The sequence below is a fragment of the Spea bombifrons genome, chromosome 12, assembly GCF_027358695.1.
Source record: "Spea bombifrons isolate aSpeBom1 chromosome 12, aSpeBom1.2.pri, whole genome shotgun sequence".
Classification (NCBI taxonomy): domain Eukaryota; kingdom Metazoa; phylum Chordata; class Amphibia; order Anura; family Pelobatidae; genus Spea; species Spea bombifrons.
In genome coordinates, this window is record NC_071098.1 from 23,732,702 (window position 1) to 23,755,077 (window position 22,376).

The window sequence follows — 22,376 nt, forward strand, 5'->3', positions numbered from 1 at the left end:
ATGAGACGTTATATACAGAATATATATATATATATATATATATATATATATATATATATAAATGTAGTAGAATACCCTTGTGCATTATAACAGGAACATAAGAGAACTGACTTTTTCTTACCAAAAATGCACTGTTATACTAAAACAAAATAACGAACTTAAAGATAAAAGGAAAAGAAGTCTGGAAATATACTCGGGAGGTAAAATAAAAAGGAAAATAATGTGAGACTGGAAGATAAAAGAAAATTATATAAATATATATATATTTTTTTTTATTATTTTTTTTTTTATATATTTTTTTTTTATTATTATTTTTCCTGACTTCTTGAATCAACAATGAACATAGAGTCGATGAAAAAGGGGTATCCTTAGGCAATATACGAAAACATCTGCAGTATATGCCTACAAAAGATTTTAGCATCCTATCAACCGGAGAACCCAGAAATAAACTGTATTAGGATTGGTATGTCAACTTCACAAAGAATGTCACAGGTGCCGACAACATCTGCAATACACAGCGTGCCAATATATTTTCAGAATTGTATTTGTTGGAATGGGGGAAAACAAGAAGATAAATGAATTACGTTTCAAAATTTGGTTTTGTTGTAGCGCTAGCCGCACTGCTCCGCGTAGAATGAAATTGAAAAAGAAAAAAATATATATATTTCTACCTTAGGCTAATTTTCTCAATTAGACGTTCGCTATGATCCTTCTTTTGTTGTCTACAGTGAGTTTCAAATATGTTCCGAAACTAGAGTTAGGGATGTTATTTCTTGGGAATAGCTGTCATGTTATCATAGGAGAGACATGTAGATGAGCGCAACTCAAAATCTAATAAAAAGATCTGAGACATTAAACAAAGATGACACAAAATGTCATAAAAGTGTCCGTCAAGGGGGAATGAGATGACTCCGGTGGAAAGTCACTACAAAGCAAGCTGTCATTTTATAGCCCTGTATACCTGAGAACTGAAGGGTGTGATTGTTGACAGGGACTTTAAAATAACAATATATTGGGAATAAATAATAAAAGCAATAAAAAAAAGGGGGGAAAAAACTGAAATATCTGGAATTTTGTACCTGGTAGCCTTTGAAGACAACAGGAGAAAATAGGATTGGGGGAAAAAAAATACTAATTTGTTTGTTTTGTCCCTTACTTTTATAGATAGATCGCCATAATAACTACATTGGTTGAAAAATAAAAATACTTTACTAGAAAGGTGGTAGATAAGTGCAACGGCTTCCCAGCAGTACTAGGACTGGACCTTGCTGTGGACAAAAGTATTGAAATCAGGGTTTTGGCCAGGCTCGCTTAAGTAAAAATCTTAATGCTTCAGCATACCAAGACATTTCAGACAATGCTATGCTTCTAACTTTGTGGGAACAGTTTGGGGAAGGCCCTTTTCTATTCCAGCATGACCGTGCCCCAGTATACAAAGCAAGGTCCATGGCTGGATGAGTTTGGGGTGGAAGAACTTGACCGGCCGCACAGAGCCCTGACCTCAACCCCATCCAACACCTTTGGGATGAACTGGAAAGAAGATTGAGAGCCGGACCTTCTCCTCCAACATCAGTGCCTGACCTCACAAACGCTCTACTGGATGGGCAAACATTCCCACAGAAACACCCCCAAATCTTATGGAAAGCCTTCCAAGACGAATGGAAGCTGCAAAGGGGGGACCAACTTCATATTAATGTATATGTATTTAGAATGCAGTGTTATCAAACTCCCTGTTGGTGTAACGGTCAGGTGTCCCATCACGATACTTTTGTCCATATAGTGTATATATATATATATATATATATATATTTATATATACTCTTCAAAATATCCTCAATATCTGAAAAAATACTACTATTGGAGAAAATATAAGTACATTGGTTAATATATAAAATACTATATATATATAAATATATATATATATACTGGATAAAGACATAACAATGCTGGCATCTCACAGAAACCTTATTCATAATTCATATAATCATTATAGACAAATTCATTAAAACCCAGCTTAATCAAAGCCCACGCAGATTAAATATTAACTCAGTACCCCGGACAGCTGTCCAAATTCAGTACTCAAAGAAGAGAGCAGACGCAGCACAGCTAGTGATGATCGTTCCTAATTAGTTAATTAATTAGTTAATTAGTTAACTCCTCTTAGTTAATTACAGGTTAATTAAAGAAATCACAGCACATTGTCCTGATGATACCCCTGGAGAACTGACTTGGACTAGATTGTACGGCCCTGCGGACTACTCACACATACAAGCAGTCCTCACACTTACATCGGGATAGGTAGCGGTGAGTAATGTTGTAATGATGTAGAATGGGTCAGATGTAAATATTAAATAATAAAGCGTCTTTACTTTGACCTATAGTCTGGTTGGGGAGGGTAAGCAAGGGGAGCAGGGTGCATATGGCCCTTGGGTTGCTCTTATATTAAGAATTTTGGGGCACTACCTAAAGCTTTTTTGTTGGTATGTTTTACTTGCTGTTCTACATACACAGTAAAAACAACTTTAGACACCGTTTGCAACCTGACTGGATCCTTACTATGCTTCTTTTCATGGGTGTAGTGCATACTCTTTACATACGTGTTTTGGTCAGGACTGGACATCGAGGATGTTATCTGCCAAATGTGTTCTTGGCCACATGGCTGGAACCGCGACATAAATTCCCTATAGAAATGACCATACCTAAAATATTTAATGAGCAACATAAACACCCCCAGCACCCATGTACTACAATGAACAGTATAGCTTTTATAATGGGGAAGTGACACGATGCAAGTCTGAAACTGTCTGATGTATCTTGAAATCAGTTGTAAATTTGAGACATGATGACATCATATTTAAAAGAATACAGCTGATTTATATTTTTCAGATTTCCTGAATCTATTTAGAACATTACTTCCGGGTTTCATCCTGATCATGCAATTAATCAGCTAATTATAATATATGCACTTAATACAGTTCCAGCAGAAAATACATAATAAATACCATTATGAAGTTAACCCCTTAAGGACAATGGGTGGTCCCTAAACCCATTGAAAACAATGCATTTTGAGCCCGTACATGGACAGGCTTTGCCATTAAGGGGTTAAACATCATTGCAGTTTTGTCTTGGCGAACTAAGACTGCAATATTGCAGCAAAGGAGGTTTTCTGCGTATTTTTTAGTGGATTTAATAAATAAATAAGTACTCGTAGATAGATATTTCACAAATAGACGTGTCTGTAATAAATGTATTGATTTCTTTAAATTTTTGTTTTTGTTATTTTCATAATACGTACAAACAAATTAAGCATTAAATAGACAAGGATGATATTTAGACTTTTCAACCGTTATTTTGTCTTCATTTTTTGTTGTACTTGTCTATTTAAATGTATTGATTTCAATTGACATTCAGGTTGCAGACACCATTCTTGGCTCATTCCGAGACAGTATGTGGTTTGCTTTTTGAATAACTGTTATTTTTTTGTTTTGTGATGGAGAGACCGCCGAGTTATCCCTGCACAGTCTACATAACATACCGTGTTTCCCCGAAAGTAAGACAGTGTCTTACTTTCTTTTTATCCCTAAAAGCCCCACTATGTCTTACTTTCGGGGTATGTCTTATATTGGGAAAAAATTGAGAGTGATGGGAGTTATGATGTACTTTTAGAGCATAATTAGATCATGAAAAAGACATTGGAAATGGTACAGCATAACACCCATCACTCTCACACACTTACCAATCAACACACCTACCAATCCACACGTATACCAATCCACACACATATACACAAATCCACACACGTATACACAAATCCACACACATATACACTAATCCACACACATATACCAATCCACACACATATACACCAATCCACACACATATACACCAATCCACACACATATACACCAATCCACTCTCACTTAATTCTTTCCTACCTTTCCTTTCTTCTTTCAGCTTCTTTTCCTCCTCTTCGCTCCTCTTCTTCAGTTCTGTCTTCTTCCTGGTTCAGAGGGCACGGACAGCGGTGGGCGCGGCTTCAGTGTTGTGCGCCGGGATCTGACAAGAAACCCCGGCGCACAACAGCTGTTGCCGCGCAGATCACAAGGGAGCGGTATCGGAGGTCATTAACAGACCTCCGGCTCCCTTGAGTGATTTTAAGCCGGGTTCAACCCGGCTTAAAATCACTCAAGGGAGCCGGAGGTCTGTTAAAGACCTCCGATACCGCTCCCTTGCGAGCCTGCTCCTCCAGCGGCGGACATTACTGTCCGTCTCTGGAGGGGTGCCGGGTGCCGCAGGTTGGCACCCCCTGGAGTGTGGCGCCCTGTGCGGTCGCACACCCCAAAGGTCGGCCCTGCTCTAAGGGGCCGGCCTTAGGGGTCTGCGGCCGCACAGGGTTTAAATAAAAACATCGGGGGTTTTTTTCAACTTTATTTAACATCCTCCATGTTAAATAAAGTTAAAAAAACTTTATTTAACATGGAGGATGTTAAATAAAGTTAAAAAAAAACCCCGATGTTTTAATTTAAATCCTGTGCGGCCGCAGACACGTAAGGCCGGCCTTGGTGGGGACTTCCCGGCCCCTTAGAGTGGCGGACCCGGCAAATCCCCCGTGTTTCCCCGAAAGTAAGACATATGTCTTACTTTCGGGGTACGGCTTATATTAGCCGACCCCTCTGAAACCCCCGATACGTCTTACTATCGGGGGTGTCTTACTATCGGGGAAACACGGTATCATTCTCCTCTCCCTGGTAATAGACATTACAGACCCAGCGAGAATTTTCTTTAGGATTCCCAGACATTATATTCTTGGTATTACTGTCAACTCGGCTTCAAATCACTACAGCGGAGAGTTACATCAGAGTCAGGCGGACATGACATCAGCGGTAAGGTGAGCAGGGATCAAGAGCTAGTGAGCAGAAAGCACTGCACTGGAGTCGATGGAAGATGAAAGTAGCGGGTGGTTGAAGTTAATAAGCCTCTTACAGAGCCCCGCCGATGTGGCTTTAAGTGTAGCAGAAAACTGAAGCTTGGCGGCTACATCGACCCAATCTACTTAAAAAAAAAAAAAAAAAAAAAAAAAAGATCGTATCGAAAAAGACAGGAGCGGAAAAAAAAAGTCAACATATATATAAAATATATTTATAATATAAAATATTTCATCTATTAATAAAAACATTGAATCTTACATTTCATAACTTTCATAAATTTGAGCTTATGAGCTTGCACTTTAAAACTGGTAAAAATGCTTCTCTACTACCATCTACAGGGAAATAACAGCAAATGGGTAAAACACTCCCCATATACTTATTACGCTGTGTTTCCATGTAGCTGACATAAATGTTCTGAGTATATTTCAGGAACGGGTTATCAAATAGTAACACGTGCTCTATGATGGTCATCGCAGCTGACTAATATGGTGTTTTAACGCACGCAAAGCCGACGGGGGTCAGACGTAGCCAGTGCTTTGCCTTATTAGACCATGACGGAGCTCAATGTACAAATATGCGCTAGCGGTTCTGTACCTCTGCATGTTAAAAATTTGTAGGAAAAAATGCCCAGAAATGCTAAACTCATGATTTATTCACTAAAAGGAGGGTGTGTGGGGAACTTCCTGACCTCACTGCGCATTATGAAGGGCCAACCTCAGTTAGGTTTACCCGTAAGAAGAGCTTTGCTGACCGTATACCATGTGTTAAATGTGAATCTTTTTTGAAAGACTTCAAATTTGCATTACGCGGGACCGGCTTGGCCATTTTTCTTGGAGAAACCTATTGGTGCTGGCCCTTCATAATGTATAGTGAAATGATAGAGTAGAAACTACAACTCTCCTGGCGATGCTCCTTTTAGTGAATAAACCCCAGTATGAAAAGTGAAATGTTAGAAAAATTGAATTAGGAGATTGCAGTAAGATATTCGAGGAAAATGTAATAAGGAGCCAGAGGGGTGGGTTAGAAATGCAAAAGGTAAAGTCTAGATATGGTTAAAAGGAGAAATAACGGATCGAACCCTACTATCAAAAGAAATCGACTCAAGAAGAAGCTACAGAATGAGTTAATTCTGGCAGCTAGGTGGTGTGACTCCAAATGACTCGTCGACGCTGCTGCTTCTTTGATGGAAAATTTCCCTTTTTCTGAATTAATTTACCAGCAGCTGATATTTCCCAAATATATCATTTCCTAAGTTCTGACAGATCTGACAGGGACCAAAATGAAGTGTATTTCAGGTATATCTCGGGCCTGTATTTATGGGACTATAATTTAAACAATGGTTTAGGGTAAGGATGGAGGGAAATACCCATACTAATTTATATCCAATCTGTAAATGTCATTCTTTTGTGCAAGAGATTCCAGCGAGACTTTAGTGAGGGGATTTATTGCCGCTTGCTGTGTTTGTGGGAATTCCTGTGAAATGAAAACAAAGTAGATTTCAGTTTAAAATGTCAACCCTTTTTCTATTGGTCACTCTAATCTACATACCTGGGAACTTCTTAGCTCCGGCTACCCGTAGCCTTCCCTTGTGGGACGCGGCCAGCTGACATCACGGGAAACACCCACATTTAAAGGGGAAATGGGTGGGGAGCAGGGCATGTCAAGAGCCCGCTCCCACAACCCGGGGAAGCAGTGCTTCACCTGGAGATCTCCGGGTCAAACCAGAAGAGTTCCCAGGTATTCTAATCTATGACCAAAGGATACAAAAGAAAAGTTGTTGCAAGTGACCAAAAATGCTCTCATGAAGCCCAAAACCCTACGAGGGAAGGGGTTTCAGCCTTTCTCAGCTCCGGGTTGCCCACGTCCTCTTCGGGTGAGCTAGAGCTAAGCCAGGCATTAGGCTTGCACCGGGCTCAGATCAACACCAGCTCACCCAGATATATTATATTGTTGTTTTATTGTAATATTTATGGAAGTACATACATTGATTTTACATCCTCTCCAAAATGTTGAGCTATAGCACTAACTTCTTTAATTACATCTAATGTTTTTTGGGACATCAAATTTATAACAATTCGTACAAAAAAAGGTTAAATAATATTTGATGAAAACCTTTCATGTTACTCAATCCCGTCAAAATGCAGATATTTAAGCGAATAGACAAGTACCATATTTACATTTTCATGAATGTTTGAGGCTTCTTTCCATTGTGTATGAGCTGATGTATGGACCCTGACCTTCACCAGCTTTTGACATTCATTCCTTACCTTCAAAATCATATTATCCTTTTTGTTCTGCAGTGAGCACACGCGCTCTGACGTAGTCCTTTGTACTAATGCCTGGGTCTAAGTCCTTCCATAGATATAGTTAACACCTTTAGGCCTATAAGGTCTGACAGTGTCAAATTATCTATGTCAAACTGTCCGTATTTGAAGCATGAAATTGCTATTGGGAATTGTTATGTCTTTCTTGGAAACCTATGCTTAAAATTACAATTACAAAAAGCGCAGGAGAGATATTTAGAGACTGAGTTCTGAGATCTGGGCGCTGTGACGCTCTCAGAATATCTAATGTTATAGATATGATATTAAGGTCTATTTCACTCTACAATAAAATACAACAAAATAGAAAGAGAACAAATACCTTTTCATAGATAATAAATGGTAATAAATAAATATACGTACTAAATAGAGGTAATGATAATGTTTTAGATGCAAAGCTAGATGTTTGTATATCAGACAAAACTGAGTTCTCCCTGAACAAATGATTATAATGTGCACTTGGATCTGGGGGATTCTAAAGTAAATAGACCATAAATTTATATTTGACCCCCTACCTTGGATATTTAATCATTTACATGCAGAAAGAGAAAGCAGTTTAAGGAAGTTTAGGAGTTTAGGAAATTATAATGGGGACAGAAAGTAATTAGAGGGATGGATGATGGATTAAAGCATAGGGGGGATGATTAATTGATGAATAAAGAGACAAGACATTTGGCAGGGATGTAATTGATTGATGGACCTTCTTATTGCACAGATGGATGGACAGCTGTAGTGATGGACAGATGTATAATGCGGATATAGAAGGAGAGGAGGATCAGGTTTGGATAGAGTATGACAAGCAGCAGATGATAACTGACAGTAGAAGGAAAGGACAAAAGACTAAATGAATGGTACTTAATATGGAGAATAGGACGGGTACATAGATGGCAGGCTCAAGAAGAAAACAAATGAGAAAAGTCTTTACGAGAAGTCCAATAGCTAATAAATTACGTAGACCTGAGAGTACACACGAGAGATATTGACAGGAGCATAAGGAGCCTACTCAACTGCAATGCCCACCAGTTAATGAACCAGAACGACTGATATTTTATATGTGCAGACTATAATTACTACACAGGAAGTGGTTTTGTGGGTGTTTTTATTATTGAAAAAGCACACACATTGGGCACCAAAGCTTTTTAGCAGCATATTTTGAAATCCATAAATGATCTACAACATTCCATTAACCTCTACTATCTCGCATATGCCTTGGGATTGCATGGGACTTAAAGCAGAACGATCCCGTTCTCAATGGGTGTAATTGTTTTGAAGATATTTAGTTTGAAGGTTAAGGGACTATTTTACCTCAGCAAGCAAGGAATGGGCTGACAACCTGTCCTTTTGTTTGTATTGCCTTTTATTTTTTCAAGTCTTTTATGGACTAATGTCTATGGAGGCAAGATGGAAAAGTTGTGCACACACTGCCATGGGGCTATTTTGAATAATTTCCTTAATGAATATATAATATACTTTCTACATGGGACTACGTTCATAATACATTAGAGGTTATGCGTGAAGTGTGACCACTTGAAAGGTGGAAAGCAACCAATGAAACACACCTGCTGATTAGATCATTTTATTGGTTGTTATGGTAATATGAACATTTTGTTAAAGCAAATGTGTAGACAAGTTCTTATATCAGATTGACACACATGTCAAGGATCTCAATATAAAGCAAATATTAGGGAAGAGAGAGAGCAGAAGGCATGTTTTTGGAACCATGAGGATGAAGGAGACCAACCACCTCGGAAGTCTTCAGAGAGAGAAGCAGTTGTACTCATCATGTGTTCTCACATGTGAGTAGGGAGAGGAACTTTGTACCAACATAATTCTCCCCCTCAATGGGGTAACAACAATGATAATTATGGATGCAGGAGGGGCAACTGAAACGAGGTCCAAATACCAGGATGGCGGGAGGCCGCAACAAACTTTTTACTTATAAATAAGAGGATCTGTGCCCACATATCTCGCTTCACTTGGTCCAATAACAACATTATATCGCTAAGACTCGGTGTGCTATATTCTGCCATCATGACGTTGGAGGAGGAAAGACACTTGTGCATGAAGAGCCACAGATCTCATTGCTACCCTGCTAGACAAAATATGCCTACACCACTCTACTGAGCAAGACGCTAAGGGTCCACAAGAAATTTAGAGCATTTGGCAAACCACCCTATAGTTTAATTCTACTTTATTGTTTAATAGTCATAACTGACACTGCTGAGAGGTCATGGTTACTTTCGTTAGCTCATTTATCATGCCACAAATATCCATCCTTCCATTTAATCACAAGTTTAGAAATGTAGATTCTAAAAGGTATATTTGAATTACCGATAGTTACATTTCTGACATTTTATTCTGTATTGTTGGACGTTTTTATTTAAAATATTCTTTAAGAGTTTGAAAAGTTTGAAATTGAAATAAAAATGTAACAATTTTCCCAAATTTCATTTTCCAATTTTCCGCTATCCAAAATTCACATCAATTTATACTGTGCTACTAGAAAATAACTGACTTTCCTTCCCCTTGGGTCAAACAGCTTTGTTATATTAGAAATCAGTACAATACTTTTTAACCTTTTTTTGTTATATCTTCTTTCATGATCTGAAATATGGAGACCTTTTAGCACTTAATGTTATTTTAGACGGATGTTTAAAAAGAGGAAAATCCACTACATGGATTAAATGAACATAACTTCCAGGTGCATGACTGACAGATCTAATATATATACTTTTTTGGTGCCCTGTATTATTACTGTGTGCTCTCATAGCACCATAGTGCAGTAGCAAGAAAAAAGGTTAAAATGGGGAAAAAATCAGTATAAGGTTTTATTAAAGTAAAATATATTTTCAAGTCAATTACACCTTAAACATTGATACATTTTAGAACAAAGCCATTTGAGTACAGTTCCTCTATTTTAACATTTTGCATATGCTGGAGAATATAATGTTTGTCTTATTGTTGACCTTATTTGCATGCGCCTACCCAGAATCCCTTGTGGTTGTGGCAGCACCATGAGATTTCTGAGGGAAAAACAAGCCTTTTGGCTTGTCTGGTGTCTGTAGATGAGTGTTTGAAAATGTTTCGCCCCTCCTCTTATGGGGGACACCTCTCTTGAGCCGAAAGCCTCCCGGGAGCTGTTGAGTAAATCTGCAGAACCTTCAGACTGGCAAGCGCAGATATCTGGGAGAAGTAAATAATTCAGACACACACAAGGTGTTCATTCTCAGTCACTTCTCAATCTATTCATTGTTGCGAGCCGGTTTAAATACTATTTCAGGGAGACTGATACAAAACCATTCACAAAGAAAAATGTAACACTCAGCATATAGTGGGTACAACTAATCCACATCAAACATAGACTAAGGTAAAAAGTTCTTATTTACACAAGAGTAAATATCTTCCTAGTATACAGACAGGTAAACGTATGTTATCTCGTTACTGGAGGATGAGAAAGAAATCATTAACAAGACTTGTCTACGTTGGCAAAAGTGTCTATAAAAAGATGTATTTTTAATACAAAATGTTGTTCATTTAAATTCCATATTTACAGTGTTTAATGCTTCTACTATCTCCTTAATTTTAAGGGGGAGGGTTTACCATCACCTTTACCCACCATAACTTATAAAATGGTATTTGTTCTGAGATTTAAATATAAGTAGCTTGAAAAACTATTGATTACATCAACACTTATAACCATTTCCAAAGTACTAATTTCTGAGCGTGTATATATATATATATATATATATATATATATATTTTTTATTTTGGTCAATTTAATCAAGAAAAGTTAGATAAAAGAGAGCAGATTAAATTCCCCTCTCCTCTGCCTCAAGTGGTTTGATCCATGGGTACTTCCTGCCTGGAGTGCAAGCAGGAAGTGCTTTCCATGTTATGGCGTGTGTCTGTCTTACAGCGTTAGTTAGACATGTCAGCTTTGTGTGATGCTTCTCTGTTTACAAATGCAGGTAGAGAGTGATGGCACTTCCAGTGAGCGATATATTATGGCCGAAGCCAACTAGGCCTTTGGTGGCAGGTCTAGGAAGGTGGCAGTCCGTCTGCCACAAATTTCAGGTTTGCCAAGAGGACCACCAACATTAAAGCCAGCCTTGGGGTGTCCTTGTATTTGTTTCTAAGAACTCTGTCACAGTAAAGAATTAATTCCAAGTGCATATTAATAAAGTAAATTATTAATATGTATTATGTATTGAAATCTTTTTTTGTTCTTTCAGAAAAAGACTTTGATCAATAGCCCGAACTATTTTTTTTTCAATTAGAGGACTTTGACTTCATCTCGGTGACTGCTGGTAAGTGGGTGATTTTGTAAATCAGTTTCTTTAGTGTTATACGCCATGTGTTTGCAATTAGGCTGTCCTGTTTAATATGGTTCACTCTTGTTTGTTATAGAATAATAACTTCGGTAGCAGGAAATTTGAGTTAGCAGAGCTGGCTTGTGTTAATTCTACTGTGAAATAATGTTACAGCTCTTAAGTTTATGAAATCAGGTTTTCTCATTGATACTTCAATGCTCAGGCATAAATCGAGCTAGAAAATGATTATCTGACAAAGCATTGTAATTGCCACGGAGGATTATACCACCCTGCATCATCTCCATGACCAATGCCAAATTAGCAGATATCCAAGCCTTAAGGGTACGTCCGACCCTCTGCGCACTAAACATTACCTTTCAATGCATTTAAATAAATCAAGGGGATGCTATAAGCTGCATGAATTTCAGAAAATTGTTCTCTCTATACATGTTAAACCCTTGGATGATCCTCAAGTTATTTCTGTCTATGTGTCTAAAAGGAATGCACGGAAAACCCGCCATGCTTATATGGCATAGCTTTGAGATTCGAGTCTCCTATGTTTATTATTTCTTTGTAATTTAGTTTAGAATTGGACGACGAGTCACAAAGAGATAAACGGTCTGAAGGCCAAGGTCAATAGCAAGGTTAACGCTGATTGGAAATGGGGTGTCCTGTTCCACAGGTCAATGAACACTAGTGCTGTTATTAACTGTATATGACCCTGCTGCAGTCTATTGATTGGTGATTCTTACATTGCCCTGGCATTCATTATACGGTACTTATAGAGGAATCTTTCTTAAACTTATTCCTATTTCACATCTATAGTATGTGTTTATACACTATGAGTGTCTGTGTAATGTTCACACATCTGCACAAATATGACACACAAAAAATGTGTACAGAAAGCAACCTTCAATATTCTCAGACCTATATACTACTATGTATACTAGTAAATATTATTATTTTATTTATTTTAGTATTGCATTCAAATATTGTACATTGTTCTATTTATTATCTATTTAGAAAATTTTTGACCTGTTGGAGGTCTATGGATGTAGCCCTCAAATGCTTTTTGCTTGAAAACCAAGACACACATTTTATTATGTAGCCTCTTTAATGCAACAACATCCGACATAATAAGCCCAATATATTAATAAAATAATTTAGGTTTCAAATTGGGAAATTAAAAAAAAAATCATTAAATAATAAAAAAAAAAAAAATAATAATAATATATATATATATATATATATATACATTTTGTTCTCTCTTAAAAGGTGAGCAAACCTAAACTAGTTTATAAATATATTGTGGCCTTTTTTTCTTTCATTTTATCAAAACCTTTATATATTAATGTGTTTGATCTGTTCAACGATTATTTTATATACACACATATATTGATCAACACAACTGCTGCTCATCCATCCAGTCGTTTCACAATCTACCCTTCATTTATCTGTCTTACAATCCAATGATCCACCAGAAGAAAAAAAAAATGATTAGCAGGAAGAGAGAAGATTGATATATGAGAACAGTGATTGTCTATCGTGATGGTATGTCAAAATGAAATACAAGGCATGGTCTACGGAAATGGAAAAAGTAAATGTGAAAAAAAACAGAGATGGAGACATGATGGAAGAAGTGAGAGAGAGTCTTCTCACAGGGGATGTAGACTTTATGTTGTTCCTTCAAATTCACATAGGCAAAGGTCCTGAATAGAGATATTAATCAAAATGTGACAGCTTCATAACTAGGGCAGATAAAACCTGGAATAACTTTATCCATCAGGACAGTCTTGTTTTGTCACTCCAATGTTGTGGCCGAATGACTATCCTATTCTTCCCAGGTAAAAAAAAACTTCAGTAAGAGTTACTTGGAGGTATAATATCACGCGGTACTAAATAGCTCTGTTTGCATATTTTTGTGAAGGGTTCATAGGGCAGAATTAGCATTTGGAATGGTGTAGTCACAATTTGTATATCAAAACATTTGAAATACATGCATATTTATTGTAATTAACATAAATCAAGATACTTTTTGTTCGGCACTTTCTAGAATCTATATTTTATACACTGTTTTCTTTGTAATAGTATTTTATGTGTAGTCTTTTGGTGTACCAATGCTCAGTAACCCATTCACTCACATTGTCAGTCACTCATCCACAAGCATTCACACACATAATCACAAAACTGATCTCACACACGTTCTTTATCACTGAGGCCTCTCACTTTTCATCACCGCGAGCTGCACATGAATAGCAAAAAATTAGTTATGCCCCTTAACACCCTTTTGCATCCTAAGGGAAGTGGCCAAAACGACCCTTAGGGTGTAACAGTACATAATAAGTATTTTGCGGCAGCGGGGACATTTCTTATGACAGCCTGGAGTCTCCTCCGTCAGCAGGAGCTCAGTTCTGACAGATGAAGTGTAACTGCGTGAGCTCTTTTGTGTAACTGTGCCGTCTCCGATTGCCCAAGCCCTCATTCAGGCACTCTCTTAGCACTAAAGAAATCAAAAGAGTTCCCAGAGGGTCTGTCCAGACGTTACTGTGAATGCCAACGACTCCCTCTCCCACCACCGGTGATTGTAAAAAATCTGTGCATGGTGGGATATTTCTGAGATACTGCTGAACATAAACTGTTTTTTTTGTCCCAGCGGTGGCAGTGGAAACAAAATTGTCCAAAAAAATTGTATATATATATATATATATATATATATATATATATAGATATATATATAAATACACACATACGTGTACATAATTAGTGTGGGTACACTGAAGGGGACTCAAAACTATGTGTATGGTAAAAATGGAAAGCTCCATTCACTATGGTGTGAAAATTCCTGGTCATAAAAGGGTTACTTAACACACGTTTGATATTTGCCAACTGTGCCAAATCATTGATCTCTGGCATAAAGTATGTAATCGTCAGTAAACTACTCACTGGTACATTAAATATTTTTCTTAAGAGACAAATTAAATACATAACACTTAATGAATTGTGTAAATTTACCTATATACAATGCGCAATGTGCTATGCCTTTTATCACGCTTTTTCTTCTGTATCTCTTATTCTGTTTTTTTTTTTCCTTTTTATATGGAAAATATTCAGTAAATAAATATTTGAATATTTGAAATAAAAAAAAAATATTTTTCTTAATTTTTTTGTTACAGGACATGATGTACAACACACAACTCTTGGATATTATATATATTATATATACAGTATAAATGATATATACAGTATATAAATATATATATATATATATCCAGGAGTTGATACTGCTATTCTGGATACTTTTTGTCCGGTGATGCTTTTTTACTAGATACGAACTTTCTCTCTACTATCCTCGGCCTCCTTGTAATCTACATGTAGTTGCTGTTCACACTATCTAAGTCTTTTTGTTAAAGGATGGTCAACAACAAAAGATCACTGAGATCTTTATAGGGCAAATTCATTTTATTGCATTTTGGGGATTTCAAGGCCCTTTTGAAGTAAAATGTGCTTATAAGATGAACAGTGGTCCAGGAGCACCATTCCATGGGCATCTCCTTTTAGGATTTGAAAGCATATCTCGCCTGAAGTTGTTCCCCCTTTGGAAGTTAGGATAGACTTTGGATTTAGGCAAACCCTGCTAAACAGACCTGTAACAAATTGTATTGAAGAAAATATGGCAGACAAAAGCCTTGATGTGCTCTATCAACTTGTCTAATCTAGCGACTAGATGTGGTAAATACTAAAAAGGAGCGTTTGCCAAACCAGAGGAACCCCGTGGGGAATGAGTCCTCTTCCACGCATGACAGTCCCCTTCCTACTCCTTATGGGATGTAATAGTGAATATTTAATATGCTTCATTAATCAGGCAAAAGAACGGAATATTGATTACAAATGTTATTACTAATGACGGTCGCAGATCCGAGTATCTGTCATGCCAATGCCATGTCTACCTTCCCTACAGGGAGAGGAGATGTTGGCACACAGGTGCGTGTCATTACGTGCGTGTGTATGTGAGCAGGTGTGTGTTTTTCTTGGTGGGAGATCTCAATTACTTTCTTACCTCCTGCTCTAAAGGATATTATTAAATCCTGCTGTGTCACCAGCGGACTCATAAATCACGAAGCGTGAGAAAAGTCATCATAAATTCTGATCAATTACAGGCCTGTCAGCAGCTGGTGGGGGGGGGAGCTTTCTTCGCCCATTTGGTTTCATTAGGAAAAAAATATGTAACTGAAATAGGGCTATAAAACTTAAACCCAGATCTATCCCACAGTCACTCCTAACTATTCTAATGTGTTGTTGATTTTTTTTCCCACCTCCGCTATGTTTTGCTGAAAATTAAGGAGGCCTGAAATCTAGTCTTCACAATATTCAAATAACAAAGAAAAGGGAAATCTTAAAGTGGAATTGTTACATTTGAGGTTATCCCGGATCCTAATATATAAATCTGTATAAATATTTATGAATCTCATTTCACTTCGCTTTTCTCACAATATAAAAACTGTCTATTATGTTATTTTCGCGTGTGCGAGCTGCCATCTTGAATTTAGAACTGCACAATTATACACACCCGACATTCTCAGTAATCTTCATTAATAATGATGTAGCTCACAGCCTAATTGTACATCAATCATGCAGGAAACATTTCGGCTGAACAGAAGTCAGAGGTATATAATAATAATGCTCGATTATCATACCTGCATGTGGGAGGTTCATATGATAATTGATTACAAATTGCAAAGAAGATGCTTTCTTGGTACCGCTTTCAATGGGACACCCATGAATATTTGGTGTGTTTTTTATGTTGTTCTGTAAGGTCAAAATGTATCTCCGTGTTTACAACACCTACATCTTCAATACAAATTTCAAAAACGTGTCGGCAAACCCTAGTAGATTTGGACACCCAGCTGTGCGCTCTAATCAGAGACTTCATTTATTATACAAGTTGGGAGTATCTCATTTTGTACAGGTTTGCGATAGATATTTGAGTTTCTTCTTCTAGTGCACAATTGGATTTTGAATCAATCTATTGATTTCTATTTGTCTTTCTGCAGATTATTTTAGAAATAATTGTTAGATATTATCATCTCTTCACCACAAACCTTACTAACGTCGCTAATGTATTGGTGAATAAAAAACATTTTATTTAATAAAGCTACGTAAAATGGATTTTAATTACTGATACGTTACTATGAATTTACTTTACTGAACCAGCAGTTAATAATCTCCAGCAGACTTTGTCCTTCTGGTTCTATGTGGTGACCTTTTGCCTATTGAGAAGGTCTTGCATGCCAACTATATGAGCTAGAACTGGCCCTGGTGTAGCCTCATATGGCTCTCTTTTATGGCGTGTCCACATCTACATCTGCTGTAGCACTGCTTAGTTTATAAGCTGCATGTTCATATATATCCCTGGGGCTCTATTCAGTGACCCAGTCCAAATTCAAATATGTTTGATATTAACAGTGCATGTAAAAGCATGGTTTGAAATTCAACTCCCTGAATAAGCCCCAGATAGTGACTGTGGATTACAAGATCGAAAAAAAAATCTGCTTTGGAATCAATAGAACTTCTACTACGTGTTTCAAAAGGTATGACCTAAATGGTCTTTTACACATACATTCCTGGCCAGAATTTTATTAAATTATGAGTGTATACCCTCACATGCTCTCGCAAACAACTCGCATATCACAGACTATGCAACTTGGTCTACGAGTCAAGTGTGGTCAGTCAGGTTAACTCAACTGACCACTTCTAAGTGAACAGACCCAATGCTTGTGTCAGGTTACGAGGATGGTGTATCTTTCTCTATGAGCAGAGAGGAGAAGGCATACTTAACATACTTGTACCAGAAGCCACACAATGGCCAAAAATTAGGTTATTGAATAAAGATATATTAATGATGGTGTTATCTTCAACAAAGAGTTAAAGCATTTCCTCCTTATTGCTTTAGAGATTTATAATATTGTTTGCTATTTGTGACCCTCTAGAGACGTACTAGACACTATGTTGTCCCTTTCTATCCAGTCTATTGTCCACCTGTAAATAACTACAAATGTTGTGTATTCCAGGTTATAATATATAACCTTGTTTTAAATATTACATTTTTTATTAGCTATTTCTATGTTATTAATGGGCCCTCGTATTTAGCATGCCCTGAGCAAACTTAACGTCCCATGGAAGAAATTATTCTCATTAAAATAGTGTTTTATTTTACAGATAAAGTAAATTTATGAACTACAAAGCAAATACGGCGTGTAATCTTTTTAAAATCCCTTAATTTATTATGAGTAATTTCCATGTAAAAACAACCTTGCAATTAATTATCATATGATACAAAAGGTCTCTTCAAGTACCAAAGTTGTTGTTCCCTTAATTAAATATCTTAAATTCAGCAATTGCTCCAGCTATGGCATCTCCAGAACCTCTCATCGTATAACAACATTGGGGGGGGATACTTTCTGGTTACCGGTCAATAACAATACCACACAGGGAATTAATTAAAATCTTTAAAGGGACAGTTTAATGTCCATGACACCCCCGCAATAGAAGAATGCATTTTAATGTACTATGGGAGTACTTTAATATGCGTGCTTCCAGAATGGAAAAATAAAGCACTTACCTGACACAGACGAGGCTGCCCTGCTGCAACAGCGGCCCTCCTCCTGAATGGTCTGCCTTGAAGCAGTCAATCAGTGGCAGGAAAATACTCCCATTGAAGTCAAAGAGAGCATTTTCACACCTGTGCACATAAACTTCCTCCAGCCAGCCCTGGAGCTAACTAGAGATGAGTATGAGCATATCTAGTAGAGGGCCAAACAAAAGAGAGAAATACATTTGGGGAAATTCTACAGGAAAATACATCTATTATATGCATTAAAGTGCATAAAATGGCTGGAGTGTCCCATAAAACGTTATTTCATAAGCAAAGCAAAGTGGATGAATAGACAATTATTGCATTTCTAGTGATAGGTAAATAAATTATAAAATGCATCAAATCAAAAATATTGCTATGGAGTCCTTGTGCAGAAGCCATGGTAATCTTCTCTGTATTATTACAATTTTAGAACATGTGTTGCTGAAATGAGAATAAGTATTGGCTTTCTTTCACTGGAATGGAAAATGAAAGCCCTTATTAAAGGGGGTCCTGCAACCCTAGGATACTAAATCATAGCAGTGATTGTTAGAAAAAAGCATATTTGCTACTGTTATATGCTTTACCTTCTGTGGCTCTGCTCATTGTTTTGGTGACATGGTTATTTGGCTCTACCCATTTCAAGGTGGTGGCATGTTTGATTGTCTAGTGGGCTAGCAGGACCAGGACCAGAGGGTAATTGTAATCACTGTGCCATGAACCCTAACATTAAACCTAGTGCAGACTGTCAAAAGATGTGCACGTCATAGGATACACTTTTACGTCAACCAGCTACCCTTTCATAGCAGTGGGTGCTATCAGACATGGCAAGATCAGGCTACCTGGAGGCCTCCCTCCTCATGGAGTGGCTTGTCAAAGGCAGGGGTAGTCATGCAAAGAGCGAGAGTACCAAAGTACCACTTGGAGACGGAGCATTGTGCTCAGAGAACTGGAAAAGCACTGGTTTACCCAGAGACTCCTGGAGAGTTCCCAGCCATGGGCATGGCCCCATTGCCTCACTAGACCTGAGAGTGCCATTGACATGGACAGCCGCATAGGTGAGAATTCACTGTGAAAGAATGTAGCCATTATGGCAACAGGCAGCAGCTACAGAAAAACTAAACAAGGGGTGTCTGAACCAAACACTTCTCAAGTCAAAGAGGGATCTGTGAAGAAATAGTGGCCATTACTTACTACATTACTAACAAACACAGCACACGGGCTTGTGTAAATGCAAAGACAAGCCAGGCGAAGAAAACTATACCTTCAAGTGGGTTAGAGCTCAAAAGATTCAATATTCAACAGCAAAGAACTATGTCTTCAAGTAGCTCTTATAATGTATGTTCAATTATAAAAAAAACACACACAAAAAGCACAAAAGACAAGCAAGGTCACGAAACTATAAGCCATACACTATAAACTGCATAGCCTAAATGGTAGTGGGCGACATATTCTCGGGGTTTATCCTGGTCTGCATTCGTCTGTACATATTGTCCTCCATAACCATTATTCACCGTCATAGTATTGCAAATAGATATCCTAAATAAACAATATTTGTTAGACTATCTCCAGTAATACAATGGGAACCTTTCTTGACTCTAAATTCCCAAAAAGAAACAGCTCAATATTTCTCATTCGCATTTCTCATTTCATTTGATTTAGTTTATGTTAGGAACGTATCTTATTGTTGGAACAGCATCATCTATCTGAATTACAATCTTGGATGGATTCTGATACCGCATTTTAAGATTCAGGTTTGTTACTCTTTCATAGAGCTGTGTGCTCTACCCAGTAAACATTCATGAACATACATATAATTCTATATTATAAAGTGTTAGTGCGAATGAATTCAATCAATGCATACCGTGGCATGATGCACCATGATAGCACATTGTATAGCATTTATGCTGTGTTCATAAATCAAATTATTTCACCTCCCAGTTGAGATTCTTTGTAATCCATTTTTTTTTGTACTTGTACTTGTAATATGGTTTAAGGTTTACTGGGATGCTACTCATTTGCTTTCTGCACTTCAATTTGTATCTCATATATGGTTAGATAAAACTAAAACATACCCTCTGTGCCTTAGTATTAAATGGATTCAGTAGCATTTCTACAAATCTAAAGTCATGTTTGATTCTAAAAAATACACAGGGACAAACAAATGAGATTTGTAGGCTCATTTGATGCTGTCTGGGTTTCAGCGTCATAGTACAGAAGGAAGAATACTTTGATTGTGAAAACTTCTCCTTATAAACAAAAGTAAATCCAAAATTTCTTAATAAAATGAAAAAACTACCCTCCTTCCTCTAAGTACACAGGTAGGTGAGGATACCTTTAGGTACCGGGAAGGTGGACACTGAAGGTAATAGATGAAACGCTTGGGGCTGCTGGTGCATGGAGGATATAATAGGATTTAATATATTTGCAGATAATTGCTGTAAGGCACTGAAGTTGTAGGGTGGTTTTGACCGTCCAATCTCCTCAAACCCAAAGGGTGCATTGGATGGACCTTACTTTCATCCCACCTAGGGTATTTGGTGACAGGGCATATATGGTTTTCAATGTTCCTTTATTATTATTTTACATTGAATTTTTTTATATGTGAATCCCTAGGTTCCCGGCTTTGGGGATGGAGGAAGGAGTAGGTGCATGATTGTGCATTATATCACCTAAAAGGGTCAGTCAGTATTTAAACCCAATTTTTGCCCCCATTAGAGTAAATTAGAAGCCACCCACTCTACCATACACAGACCGTGGGAAGAGGGGTCGCCTTTGATTAGTCACACGATCCACTGTCACTAGGAGGACAGACAGCCACCAGGAGTTCTTAACCCAAGACAACTCCTCGAGAACATGTCTCAGGAGTCCTTAAAAACTGCTGAAACCCCGAACCATGGCATGGACAGCGGCACATGTAACTAATCGAAGCAGGAGCTCAACATTTTAGAACAAAGAAACTCATACAGACATTCCTCCCTGGTTTTTGGGGACAGTAGGGACGGCTAATGACTCTAACGTTGCTTTGAGTTACTTTTGTTTTTCAACTTGTGCCAACTAGACTGTGATGTAACCAAGTTGTTATCGGTCAAGTGTAATTGTCCGATGTAATTGTAGATGTTTTATTTTCCTAATTGCCAGTTGGATTCAAAATTGGTGAAAAAAATGATACAAAAGTAGAATGTATGTCTGTTGTTTTAAATAAGATTGACAGCGGAGTCTTTATTGCTCTATGTAGATGATAAATGCCACAGTAGATTTTGATGTTCAGTTTTTGCTGATAGAGCATTTCAGTTTACCCACCTTGTGTGGTCCACAATTAAAACTCCTTGTTCTGCTGTTATTAGTAAATTAGTAGTAAACGCACACAACCTGTGAATATATTCTTGTTTCATAGGGCAAATTGTCCATCAGGGCATTTATTCAAATCCCAGTGGGCTGCATTACTACTAGGCTTGTGTACTAAGCACCGGCACAATATAGGATGAATGAACCGATGGATGCCTCTGAGGTTGTACCTGATGCATTTTACATGCATCCCTATTGCTGCTTGGGTGACAGAACCATCCTTTAGTTTGCAGCTTGATGCCCACCACCATATGCTGCAAAAGTGTATGAGAATGGAGTATCATTCAGGTGGCTGCAGGTAGGTAATTTAACGGCTCTTGGCCTTAAAGTGCCAGGTCCAATTTTAGTCCCCAGTCTGTCCCTGCCTGGGTTGGTCATAATGTAAAACATTATTCATTCCCTCACTCAGTTTTGTGTTATTATGCAGTGCTGTTAGTATAGGGCTAAGTATATGCAAATCCGATTCTAAGAAAACATAGTAACACTCTGGTCATTTACCGCATCTTAAAACCTTATAGAAGCCCAAGGGTTTAACTATGAATACATGATTAAAATTGATATGGCTGCTTTGGAGAGGTGATGGTTTAAAGGACTAGGCACATTCTTGTTCTATGCTCAATTTCAGAAAATCTGCAACACAAGTGCGCCACCTACTGGCATTCATTAGTTTTTCTGCGTAAATATCATCGTAATAAGGAAAAGGGTTTAGTAGATCGCGTTTGGTGGATACAAACGAAATAAACCTGAATACATTTCAGATAAATCACCAAGTTAGATTGAAAGAAATAGATCCATAAAGGCTATTACACAAAGTAAGCTTGAACTATATGTATCTTTT

At 37.6% G+C, this 22,376-nt stretch overlaps 1 non-coding gene across 1 annotated transcript; it reads right to left on the reverse strand.

Annotated features, from left to right (window-relative positions):
- Positions 1-18,540: 18,540 nt before the first annotated feature.
- Positions 18,541-18,649, reverse strand: LOC128470802 (U6 spliceosomal RNA). Its single transcript, XR_008346069.1, has one exon. It is a non-coding gene; the product is annotated as a U6 spliceosomal RNA (small nuclear RNA).
- Between the last annotated feature and the right edge of the window lie 3,727 nt (positions 18,650-22,376).